This window comes from Triturus cristatus, chromosome 1_2, assembly GCF_964204655.1.
Source record: "Triturus cristatus chromosome 1_2, aTriCri1.1, whole genome shotgun sequence".
Classification (NCBI taxonomy): domain Eukaryota; kingdom Metazoa; phylum Chordata; class Amphibia; order Caudata; family Salamandridae; genus Triturus; species Triturus cristatus.
In genome coordinates, this window is record NC_140580.1 from 856,472,119 (window position 1) to 856,485,505 (window position 13,387).

Below are 13,387 nucleotides of genomic sequence, written 5' to 3' on the forward strand. Positions count from 1 at the left end.
CAATGCATGCTGGATGCTCCTTTTCACCAGATTTCATTTCCTGGTGATTTTTCAACCCGGGAATCAATGAAACGCAGGTGCTTTATCCTGGCTCCGGGATAACAATAAAGCACCTACTGTTCAACCATACATCCTTGTATTGAACTGCTAGGAGACGGGGGTCAAGAAATCATGCTGTCTGAACAGATGATTGACTACAATGTCTGGGTGCCACAGACCCTGAACCCTGTGAGCAAAAAATAGAGGATAAAATTGAAAAGGTTAAATGTTCATACCTGTGTCACCCTAACATAAAAAAATATTACGTCACTCCAATGGCTGAACACCCACTTGTTCGACGAGATCTAGTTCTAGTAGCATGTGCATTCTGGTAGGCTAAGATCCACAAAGAAATAAAATAATATGTACAATATTGCACCACGTGTATTCAGGTGAAAGCCAGTCACCCTAAACCTATGGGACTACTTATGCATCTTCCAACTTCAGATACCTTGGCCCAGAATATTAATTTACTCCATAATAGAACCATGCCCATCTGACTCTTGCACAGCACTTTTGGTAGTGGTGGATTACTTTTCCAAAATGACCCACTTCATCCCACTTCAGACACTTTCTTCTGCAGCAGTCCTAGCATTGCTGTTTCTAAAAGACTTCATGCTTAATCTGATAGTACAGTAACAGACAGATGCACATAATTCACTTCGCGATTTTGGAAAGAAATGTAACCGTAGATGTGTTTCTGTCCAGCAATTACCATCCCCAGATGGTCAAACTGAAACGTAAACCAGGCTATAAGGTAATATCTTTGCTGCTTCCTTTCTCTGTTACAGACTGACAGGGTTCACTGGATATCCACTGCCAAGTTTTGTTTGCACTAATTCACTTCACAGTGCACTTTACTCTCAATGTAATCTTTAATAGGGTTTCCACCAGCGCATATTTATTACATGTCCAGAGATCCAGTCCTATTTCTTGTGGAACCCATCTGCACTTTACACATTACTTCACAATGCCATTAAAATGTATGCTGGTAAACACAGATGCCCCGCCCCTTTCTATCAAGTGGATGATTCAGTATGGAGGCCATAATAGTTACTCATACCATTCTGGTTATGATATCAGATTTTCTCCTCGTTTTCTCATCATTAAGATCATCAGTCCTGTGGCTGTTACACGGGCTCTCCTAACCCAATGGAAGGTCCATTCTATTTCCCATTTCTATTTCCCATATTTCTAAGATCTGATCCCATCACGTGTAACCTTTAAGGGTCACTCCACCACCATCCCATCATGGTTGGTGATTCAGTGGAACATGAAGTTGAGGATGTCCTCAGTTCCAGATTTCATTATGATCAGTTAGAATATTAGATTGCTTCGAAAGGTTATAGCCCTGCTGAAAAGTGTTGGGTGGCTTCTTGTTTTGTTAACGTCTTGTTTGATTCAAGCACTCTTTAGCCGCTTTCCTATTAAGCCTGGATGGTTGGGGGCTGTTAGAGAGAAGGGTACTGTCAGGATACAGGCTAAGAGATTTAGGAAGACTAAATTGAGTTTCTATGAGTCAGGCTTGAGATATTGTCATTACTTACATAGCTAATTATCTGGAGAACTGAGGAGCAAAATTCCTTCTAGGAGTCCGAGATGCACGGGGTAGAGACTCTGGAGGCCAGGGGATACATGGATACATGGATGGCCTTGCACAGAAGACTCTGTGTGTAATAGGCCATGTCTCTGCGTGAGTCTGCTATACTGGTTTGTATTAGTACCATAAAATTCTCTAGGTAGAAGTATCTTTCCTTAGCTAATATGGCCACTTTTTGCATTCACTTTCTGTTCTGGGGCACAGTATAAGAGGTGAGGATTTGCGTCGCTCTCATTCAGTTTGCACAAAGTCTTCATCTCTTATGCACCTTCCTTGTTCTAGCCCTCCTGCTCCTGACGTTCTCCAGTGTTTTTGCATGTGTATGTCTTGTTTTTTGTCCCTGTCATCTGTATTTTCAAGTGACTCACTGCTTTTCTGGACTAAGTTGAAGACATTTGATACCTGCCTTTTTGTCTCTTTTGAAAATAGGGGAGCTCTCCCTCTCTGGTGGCCAGTATTTGATTAACTTAACACGTCCCTTGATTGGTTCTCCTGTTTCCTCTGAGGTCTTGGTTCCTGGTATTATCTGTATCATTCCAGAATGTGTGGAATAATTGGGAAGCAAAGGGTTAGCAGCTGGACCTCTCAAGCCTCTTGATTCACTTGTTACCAGATTACAGCCTTATAACCGGCTGCAGAGGGCTATACTATAGCCTAATAGCCTGCCGTAGCGGGCTATACCAGCTATTAAAGGCCCGCTCTAGCGTTTAACAAGGGACTTTAATAGCCGGTATGGCCCAGCTACAACGAGCTATAAGGCTATTAGAAAATTCTGCCACTAGAGGGCAGAATGTTTTAACAAATGAAACAAAGGCGTCTCGGAGCCCGAGGGGGTTTAAATCCCCTTGAGCTCCGAGAGGCCTTTGTTCACAACAAAAGCTGGGAACGAAACAAACATTGGAATGTTGCTCTGCAGGCCTTTACTGGCCCGTAGAAGCACGGAGCACTCCATTGTCTGCAATGGAGCTCCCAACATTCCAATGTTCTAATATAGCCTTATAGCCCGCCGTAGCGGGATTTACCGGCTAATAAAGGCACGCTCCAGCGTTAAAAGCCCGAGCCGAAGGCGTGGGCCTTTAACATGGGAACGGGACTTTAATTGCCAGTATAGCCCAACTACGAAGGTCTATAAGAACATTCTGCCACTAGAGGGCAGAATGTTCTAACAAATAAAACATAGGCTTCAGGGAGCGCAAGGGGATTGAAATCCCCTGAGCCTCCCTGAAGCCTTTGTTCACTGCCACAGCTGTAAACAAAGAAACATTGGAATGTTGGAGCTCTGGGCTTATACCAGTCATTATAAGCCCAGAGCTACTCCATTGTTTTCAATGGCGCTCCCAACATTCCAATGTTCTAATATAGCCTTATAGCCTGCTGTAGCGGGCTATACCGGCTATTAAAGGCCCACTCCAGCGTTCGGCGAGGGCCTTTAACAAAGGAGCGGGACTTTAATAGCCAGTATAGTTCAGCTACAAAGGGCTATAAGGCTATTGGAACATTCTGCCACTAGAGGGCAGAATGTTCTAACAAATAAAACAAAGGCGTCTTGGAGACCGAGGGGATTTAAATCCCCTAGAGCTCCGAGAGGCCTTTGTTCACAGCGATAGCTGTGAACAAAAGCAACATTGGAGTGTTGCTCTGCTGGCCTTTACTGGCCCGTAGAAGCACGGAGCACTCCATTGTATTCAATGGAATACCCCACATTTCAATGTTCTTATAAAGTATATTTAGGGTCCCCAGGCAATGAAAAATTCACAGAAGATTCGACAGTTTGAATCCGCTCCATTAAGCCTTCTGGGATTTAATGACATCTCTATAGTGTTTAGGAGATTTACTCCCTGCCTGGATGATTGCTTATTTTGGCACTGTGCCTTATTGTCATACTATAGAGATATTAAGGAGCATGTGTGTATTTGTGCCAACTATAGTTGCATTATCCTCATACCATTAGGTTACTTTGTAGAAAACATTATTGTAACAACATTCTTGCCACAGCGATGACATGCCTGACATGCCTGTCACAGTGGAATGCTGGGAGTGTTCAGTGACTGGTAGGTACTGCTGTTGAGACTTGTGGGAAGATCACTGGTGTAGGAGGTATTTGTGCTTTGCCAAAAAACATTTGCACCTATGCCCGGCTTCATGTCATTGTTCGATAGATACCCACCCACCTTCAAACACCTGCCAATTTTCAATCGCTTGAAGAGCTCCCATGGTAGGAGGGAGAAAAACCCTTCCAAGGGTCAGGAAGCAACCCTTCTCTCCGAACACCTTTCTGAAGCCATTTTACCATGTAGCAGCATGTCACCTCCTCTTTTCATCATAGTAGTCTTCAATCTCATATGGCATGGTCTTCCTTGCATGAGGCTTTTTTCCTATACCAACAAGAGAAAGTGGAAGGATAGCTCTTCCTTTTTTTCAATATCACTGTTTTAGGTTTCTCTTTCCATAGGAACAGTAGATAGAAGAGGGTTCTTGTTCTGAAAAAAGTTTACTCTCTCATGTCGCGCTCTGTAAAGTGACCAATGAAACAACTGTATACCTTTGCTATCTTCCTCCTATGGCATGCTCTGTATATGTAGAATCCAATCTGGAACAATTATTTAGATATTGCATTGCATAATATTGATGTTTATAGATTTACCTGCATGTTCCATTACCGCAAGTTTAAGCCGCTGACTCTGTCTCCAACATTACCCACCTCCTGTCATACGTGAGGAAAGTCATCCTCCAGATCACGCTGACATTGTTCTTAATTTCTCTTAGCAAGGCATCCATATTAGTTTAATTATGACTTGAAAGGGGAGGCCATCTCAGTAGAGATCCTGGTCGAGCTTTTTTAACGAATGTGACACTGGACTGTGTCCGGGATCTTCCTCTGTGAGGGCTTAAATGAAGAGATGAATAGCTCCTTGAGAATTTAGGATCTCACCTTTCCCTTCCACCTGGGATACCTTTGAGTGACTTCTTTCCATTTTACTGGAAGCAAAGCCATGAAGGGGCACGGCTGCTGCTTCCCCAATGTTATGGGCCCTGGCTCTACTGGGCCTCAGTTTCTGAATTACATTGCAATGCCTGATAAACTATAGCCCCCCTGATTGCCACTAAAGTTTGTAGAGCAAAAAGGTAGTCAACAAACCTGCATTCATGACTAAGGGAGAGGACAGCAGCACTAAAGGGAGGTGGGTTGAAAGGAAAGACAAGCCCATATGTATTGTCCCCATCGCTACAGCTCTCACCTGGCTTTCTGGATTCCCAGTTGCCTTGGATACGAGGTCACTGAAAAGGCTGTAACAGGCTCGTTACCCACACTGCATTTCAGGTTTTCCATTGCAACAGGCTCTCCAAAGCCTTTCAAGTCCCTCTCATCCCTTGCCAGGGTATATGCATCTCACCTTCAGTGTAGAGACCCTTTCTTATAGTTGGGCCACCTGAAGCCCACGAGCCATTAGGCTATAAAACTGCTACTCCCTTGAATCCCAAACTGCAAACCATTTTTAAGATAGCTGCTGGTCTCATCTTGTCTCTCATGTTCTACCCATGCCCAAGCTCTAAAAGGATGTGTGTTTACCTTCAGTCATCAGTCATCTGGCATCTTCCCCTTACTGTTTGGCACACTGCTGCTTTCCACCAGCATGCAAGAGGAATGCTCTACCCACATTTCGCTCTGTTGGACTGCACCCTTACTACCATCATGACTCCAGGTGGACTATTGACAGCCACACAGTGTTCATTCCGGCCAGCCGCTGCAGGTAAGAGTGGTGGGGCCGGCTGGGGAGGATTTTGAGAGACAACCACAAGAGAAAATGAATTATTTATTTAATTTTCCCTTGTGGTCGTCTCTCGAAATCCCCCCCACCCCCCAGCCGGCCCCACCGCTCTTACCTGCAGCGGCCGCGGCTGATTCCAGCCAAACACTATCTTGAAACTGTTAAGCCTCAACAGGCTATTTACTTCCTTGTTAGGCAACTTGTTTGGCTCCAATCAAAAGATCGGCCTCAAACAGGTATGAAGTTGCCAAAACCTTGCAGTGACGCACTTCTTAGGAGCTACTTCATCGCCCTATCTCGTGACTTCACTGTAGACTTTATGGCGAGCCGGTACCTCCTGTTTCCCTAACGCTTCCTTTAACACAATTGTTTTCACTGACGAAATATCACCTTTGGAAATATCACAATACCAAAATGTATTCACATAAATATAATTATCAAAAATATTGTCAAGCTATCTTTATAATGTAAAGGACAAAAATATTGAATTAAAATATTGTTGTACAAAATATAGTTTTTTTAAAATATATATACAGTAATATAATATAAATTAAATATATTTAATTCATTTTGAAATTAATATAACTATTATACTTATTAAAACATTAAAACACATATATTGATATAAATATGTAGTTACATATATATAATTACAAATAAGATTAAACTAATATTTTCAATTTATATTTCAATTAAAAACATATTTATATTTATTACATAAACATATATATATATATATATATATATATATATATATACATACACACACAAACATATATATACACCCAATAACTTATTAAAATAAAAAACAGACCAATTTATTTACAAGTAAAAAAGTAAACATAAAAAATGTATCAATTTACTAAACATATATTAAATATATTAATTATAAATATTAGATTTTTAGATACACATAAACAATTTCGTTTTAAATACAGTAAATTAAACTATAAAATTCTGTAAATAATATATATACTATTCCCACTCCAATGTATACAACAGTAGGAAAAATGTTGGACTCAGGAGGAGTAAAATGTACTACTGCCACTCCACGCAGTGCAACAGTATGGAAAATGTTTAGTTGAGGAGGGGTTACGTTTTCTATTCCCACTCCAGTCAGTGCAACCGTAGGGAAAATGTTGGATTGCGGAGGGGTAACATTTACTATTCCCACTCCAGTCAGTACAACAGTAGGCAAAGTGTTAGATTGCAGAGGGATAACATTTACTATTCCCCTCCAGTCAGTTAAATAGTAAGGAAAGTGTTGGATTGCACAGGTGTAAAATTTACTATTCACACTCCAATCAGTGCAACTCCATTATCCCTACAAAACCTACAACTCGCACCTAAAACTTAATGTTAAAATTTTGTAATTACACAATAAAAATTAATTCACTTCCCACCCTATGCCCCTACAAAACCCACAAGCCGCACCTGAAACTTATCTTACAGAAAAAACATACAGAATTAATATAGATATTTATCAATTAAGTAATTCATAATCACTAAAAACAAATTAATTATTTATAATTAATTTACTTCCCACACTATACCCCTATAAAACCCATAACCTGCAACTACAATTTAACGTAAAAACAAATGATTACACAATTAACCTAATTATCAATTAAACAATTAAAATTAATAATTCATCATAATAAATTTACTTCCCACCCTATACCCCTACAAAACCCACAGCCTGCACCTAAAAGTTAACGTAAAAAAATTCATTACAGAATTAACAATTAATTTTCAATTAGATAATTACTATTAAGTAATAATTATAATTTATTTACTTCTCATCCTGTACCCCTATAAACCTGCAAACTTGCTACAGTACTAAAAATCACAAAAAATGTATTAAATTTAATAACTACTAAAAATGTAAGAACATTTATAACATACACATTTTTAACCCTTTCGCTGCCAGGGCCGGCCCCCAGCTCACACACATTTTTTGGCAATTTGGGGTAGTTCGTGCTTAGGCCCCCATAACTTTTTGTCCAACTAAGGTATCCACGCCATATTGGTGTCCTTTTCTTCCAACATGCAGAGCATTCTAAAGATACCCAGGGTTTGTGGATACCCCTGGAGGGAACCGAGAAATTAGGCAAAACAGATCAAAATTTGGGGTTTCGGGGGAAAAATGTTAAAAAAGGGCCGCAGAATAAAGCGTCTGTTTTTTTCCCTGCAATGGTATCAACTAAAGGTTTGTGGTGGCAGGGGCAAGATGGCAGTACGCTCTAGTGTCACTCTGCTACATATCCTCCTTATCTGACTAATTATCACACCACGAAAAGGCATTAGGCAATATGCGGCATAACAACAACCCTCCAGCCCCTCACGGTGTTGCCTTGAGGTAAAAAGAGCCGAAAACTAGCACTCGGTCCAGCACAAACACTAGTAAGGCGGGGCCGGCATCGGACCTGCTGATGATATGGCGGTCCTGCCGGCCCCGACGACACCGGAGGCGGGCCTGTCGCGCCACTTGTGACGCGACAGGCTCGCCCTCCAATGAGCCCACATGTGAGACATGGCCTGGAAGTGAAAGTTTCACTTCCGGGTCATGGAAGTCGCCAGGGCCCGCCCCTCAAGAGGGGCGAGCACTCGCCACGAATAAAAGGCTGGGGAGCAGAGGAATCTTCCTCTGTTGCCTTCCGCGCTCCCCAGCCTTATTGTGTGACCTCCTTAGGAGGTCTTTGGATAATATTTGCCCACCCACCATCCCCTAGAGCAAAGGTTGTGTTATGTACATGTACTTGTCTTATTGTTTTCCAGGTTGTAAGGTGTAAAATATCTTGTTTCCCTTTTTTAGGTAAAAAATTGTCGTATTTTAGTGCATTTCCGTGGTCAGGCGGTAAGGTCATGATTGGTGAGCAGTAAATTTAAGGTCCTTAGGGGGCGGCGCCATTCCTTGAATGAGGTTGCCCAAGGGAGTCCACTCCTAGAACTCTCCAGGGGAAGTTACAGCCGTCGTGGCTGTATGGGTGCGGGGGAGGGGGGAGTTACGCTTTTCCTAGGCTGTTGGCCACCCCGCATGTGCACAATGGCGCCAGTAAAGGGCGCAGAACTGCAAGGGCCCCCGATGGAGAGAGTATACAGGGCGTACGGGGGTAACTGGGGGAGGAAGTACCCTCACGGTGAACGGCCCCTCTGCGCATGCGCACTCAGGCTGAGGGCGGGGTTTAAGGGATAAGGATCTGACACCACTTATTGACCTTGCCGTAGGCTCAAACATGGCTACGCAGAAAATGATTGCCATTATGATTATGAATGATGTATGCTTAGATTCGGATAGGAAATAACTTGTATTAGAGTGATGTTAAGGTTAGCCATCTGATATCTGTACATATCAATGTAATCAAATGTCAATAATATGATTGTCTGCGTAAAGATTGGTTTTGGAAAAATTAATATTTAATGTTTGATTAATTTTGTTAATAATTACGGCCGGGGGTTATCTACGACCCCCTTTTCCAACTAAACCCGTGTCCCTGATATTCTGTGGGGCTGAACAATGGAGGAGGGGTTATAGGTAGTACCAGGCCATATATCTACAGGCCCGAGGCAGGAGCGGAAACAAGGTGTGGAATCGTGTATGTGGGAGAGACACCTGTCCGGCCACTCGTGCCGCAACGGAGAGACTGGTGACAGAGCCAAAGTACAGAGACAGGATAGTGCTCTGAAATTGCCCAAATCTGGAGGCGAAGGCCGGGACGGTGGGACAAAGGAAGATTGGCGACCGTGACCCGCTGGTAGGACCAGAGCGTCAAACTGGCTGTGAGCCACGATCAATGTTGCCGTGGAGTGCTGTGGGTGAGTGGGGGGTGGGGGGGAAGCGGAGTGCGGAGGGCAGCAAACACTGAGGTCGTGCCTGAGCCTTGACACCGGGAGGCGGACCGAAGGCACCTGGGAGAGACGAAGGAGGGAGTTTGCTGGAGCAGCCTGAGGAGAGATATCAGAGGCAGGAGGTAGAGACGCATACCCGGCCCTTTCCCAAATGCTGCACTGCGCTTCTAGAGTGGGAGACAGTGCTCCTGTCCCATGTTAAAGGCCCTCATCACATTCTGACTCGGGTAACAAAACAGGAATTCTGGGGCCGTGTGCCCTGTGAGCTGCCAACCATGTGGCGCCGCGGAACCCAGCTCATACCACCTGAGAAAATACCACAGGGAATGCGCAGCTTGGGGCTGTCGTGATCCTTGCGACATTGAGAGAGCGCCGAACTGTAATCAGTGGACCCTCCGTGCATCACCAGTGCCCACGAAGCACCTGGGATGTGCATCTTCTAGTACTATGGGTCATGGGAGGGAAGCCCAGAGCCTCTAGCCCGGGGTGCGGCAACTTCAGCTGAACTGAGATGAGGAGGCCTGCACTAGCCACGCGGCATACCTCCTGTCCCTAATACTACACTGGGGCGTGCCCCTGGAGCAGGGACACGAATGCGCCTACATGCGCCTACATGGGCCTGGGTGCTGCCAGAGTAAGTGCCATTACGGAAATAATGCGCCTACCGGCCAGTGGAGAAAGTATCGTGCAGTAAGGCCACTATCCACGAGGTAAACACTCACAAACAAGAAATACAGGGTTACGTCATAAGTTGTCTCTGATGCGTGCCCCACTCACCCTGCTCACCATCCAATCTGTCTGACCCATCGTGGCTGCGGGATTGTCTCACATCACCGGCGCCCCGCAGAGAGAACTTTTTGGATCTAGAGCCTCCTCACACTTTTCAGCCATGATGGAAATAGAACAATAAGACACCACAGATCAGCCACAACCTTCAAAGGATGAACTGGATGCAATACTGAATGCCATTGAGAGATCCCGTGTCTCACTGGAGTAACAAATAGACAGCGTAGCGGCAGACCTTAGGCTGCCACATGCAGACTACAGAAAGGTATCAGATTGGGTGACGACCATGGAACGCGCCCTATCAGAACTCAAACCAGTGTCCGACTTAATGTATAAGCAGCAGCGTGAACATGAGGCTAGAATCCGACATCTGTAGGACAGGGTGGAGGATGCGGTGGGCGCTCCAGACGGAATAATGGGCGCTTGATTGGCTTGCCAGAAGAAGTGGAGGGGTGGGATGCGGCAGCATTCATGGAGAAATGGATCAGAGGCTTGCTGCCTGCCACCTCACTGTCTCCCTTTTTCATGAGTGAACGCGCACATTGTATTACCTCCAGGAGACCGTCTCCCGGAATGGGGCCCCGCCCGTTCATCTTCAAAGTATTGCACTTTAAAGGTAGGGACGCAATACTATGCGAAACGAGGAAATCAAATTAGAGAACACACATGTGATGTTTTTCCTAGATTACACGCTTAGAGTGCAGCGTCAATGGGACTCATTCCAACAAGTAAAGCAGAAGCTCCATCAACTGGATATCCCAGATTCGCTGCTGTTTCTGGCAAGGCTTCGTGTGGCGGCTGGTGGAAAGGCACGATTCTTTGACACACCCCAAGATGCATGGGACTGGATGGAACACCCCGATGCGTCCAGAACCAGTGGGCAATGAAGCAAGCAATGCCTACCCAGTGTGGTAGCAGCGGTAGATCTGGAGCAAATCATAAGAGAGCGACAGCAGGGTGTGTGCAAGGCAGAGCGCATAGCTGTCTGGGAAAGATGCAGCGTCGACCCCCTAATCCGGAGATGAGGGCCCCTCCGTGGTTTGCCTATCAGACACTACCTCACTAAACTTGCCGGACATTACACCACAGACGTCTGATGCGATAATTTGAAAAGCACTTGGATTAGATTAGATTAGTTAGTCCACTGCTCTCCTCTGTCACTCTATCTCTCTGTGCTTGCATGTATAACAAATATGTTATGCTGTCAATATACGGGGCGGGTTGAACTGGGCTAGGCAACGCTGTCGCCCTGACCCGCCCTCCCGGCGTCCTTCTTATGACGCCCACGCCCACGCGCATCGTTGACACGCAGCGGGCGCGCCGATGGTGCGCCGAAGGCACGCCAAAGGCAAGCCCGTCTGCGCCCGTCCGTGCCTGGACCGCGCCCAGCGCCAGACCCCCTGGCCCCCGCAGAGGCCACCCCACCCGCCGGACCTACGCCGCATCCGACCTCAACGCACTCAACACCGGTCGGATCCCCGGCTGCTACCGAGCCACACCAAGACGCACCCACGGACCCTTCAGCTGCCATTCCTGCAACTTCTCCTGCATCCGGACCTGCACTGCACCCGCACCCGCCAAGCCGAACACCAACAGCAACCACCTGAAGTGCATCCTACTCAACACTCGCTCCGTCCACAGACACGCCGTCCAACTCTGGAACCTGATCGACCCAACATCACCAGACGTCGCCTTCCTCACGGAAACCTGGATGAACGCCTCCTCAGCGCCCGACATCGCCATCGCCATCCCGGACGGATACAAGATCACCCGGAGGGACCGCGTCAACCAGACTGGAGGAGGCATCGCCATCGTCCACAAGAACACCATCCGCATCACGACCAACACCGACGACACCCTCACAGCCGCCGAACACCTGCACTTCCAGATCCATACCGACCCCAAGACCACCCTCAGAGGTACCCTCATCTACAGACCCCCGGGACCACGCACACAATTCAGCGAAGACATCGCCGACTTCATCAGCCCGCACGCCCTCCCCCTCCGCTGACTACATCCTCCTCGGGGACCTCAACTTCCACCTGGAGAACAACAACGACCGCAACACCACCACCCTGCTGGACAATCTCGCCAACCTCGGACTCAAGCAGCTGGTGACCACCCCCACCCACTACGCCGGCCACACGCTGGACCCAGTCTTCTCCTCCAGCAAGGACATCTCCTTCAGCCACGCCACCGGACTCCACTGGACGGACCACAGCTGCGTCCACTTCAGCTTCAGAAAGAACACAATCCACCACCATCAGCAACAGGCTGCACGCAGAAGCTGGAACAAGATCACAGCCGACCAGCTCGCCGCATCCCTGAGCCAGGACCCTCCCGCCAGCTCAGCGAACCCCAGCCAGGCCGCCAACAACCTCTCGAAGTGGATCAGCAACTGCGCAGACAACCTCGCCCCTCTCAGGACCCCGCCCAGCAGAACCGGCTGTAAGAAAGCACCCTGGTTTACCGACGAACTCAAGAGCTCCAAGAAGAACTGCCGAGCCCTCGAGAGAGCCTGACGCAGAGACCTGACACCAGACAACATGACCACCCTCAAGCTCGCCACTCGAAAACACCACCAACTGATCCACACCACCAAGAAAACAGCATTCAAGGAATGACTGGACAACAACGCCCACAACAGCAAGGAACTCTTCAACATCGTCAAAGAGCTCTCCAACCCCAGCGCCGGAAACAACGACATCACCCCATCGCAAGACCTCTGCAACTCCCTCGCCTCGTACTTCCACAACAAGATCGCAGACCTACACAACAGCTTCAGCACACAGCCGACGCACCCTACGATCGCACCAGCGCCCCCCACCACCACCCTCCGCGCCTGGACCCCGATCAACACCGAAGAAACCATACGCACGATGAACTCCATCCACTCCGGATCTCCAACCGACCCCTGCCCCCATCACGTCTTCAACAAGGCCGACTCCGTCATAGCTCCCCACCTACGAGACATCATCAACGCCTCCTTCGACACTGCAACCTTCCCGGAGAGCTGGAAGCACGCCAAACTCAGCGCCCTCCTGAAGAAACCTTCAGCCGACCCCACCAACCTCAAAAACTACCGCCCCATCTCGCTCCTTCCGTTTCCTGCTAAAGTCATCGAGAAGACCGTCAACAGACAGCTGGCCGCCTTCCTCGAGACGAATGGCTCCCTCGACCCCTCGCAGTCCGGTTTCCGAGCCAACCACAGCACCGAGACCGCCCTCCTCGCAGCCACTGACAACATCCGAGCCCTGCTCGGCAACGGGGAAACAACGGCCCTCATCCTCCTGGACCTCTCCGCGGCGTTCAACAGTGTCTGCCACCGCACCCTAGTGCAGCG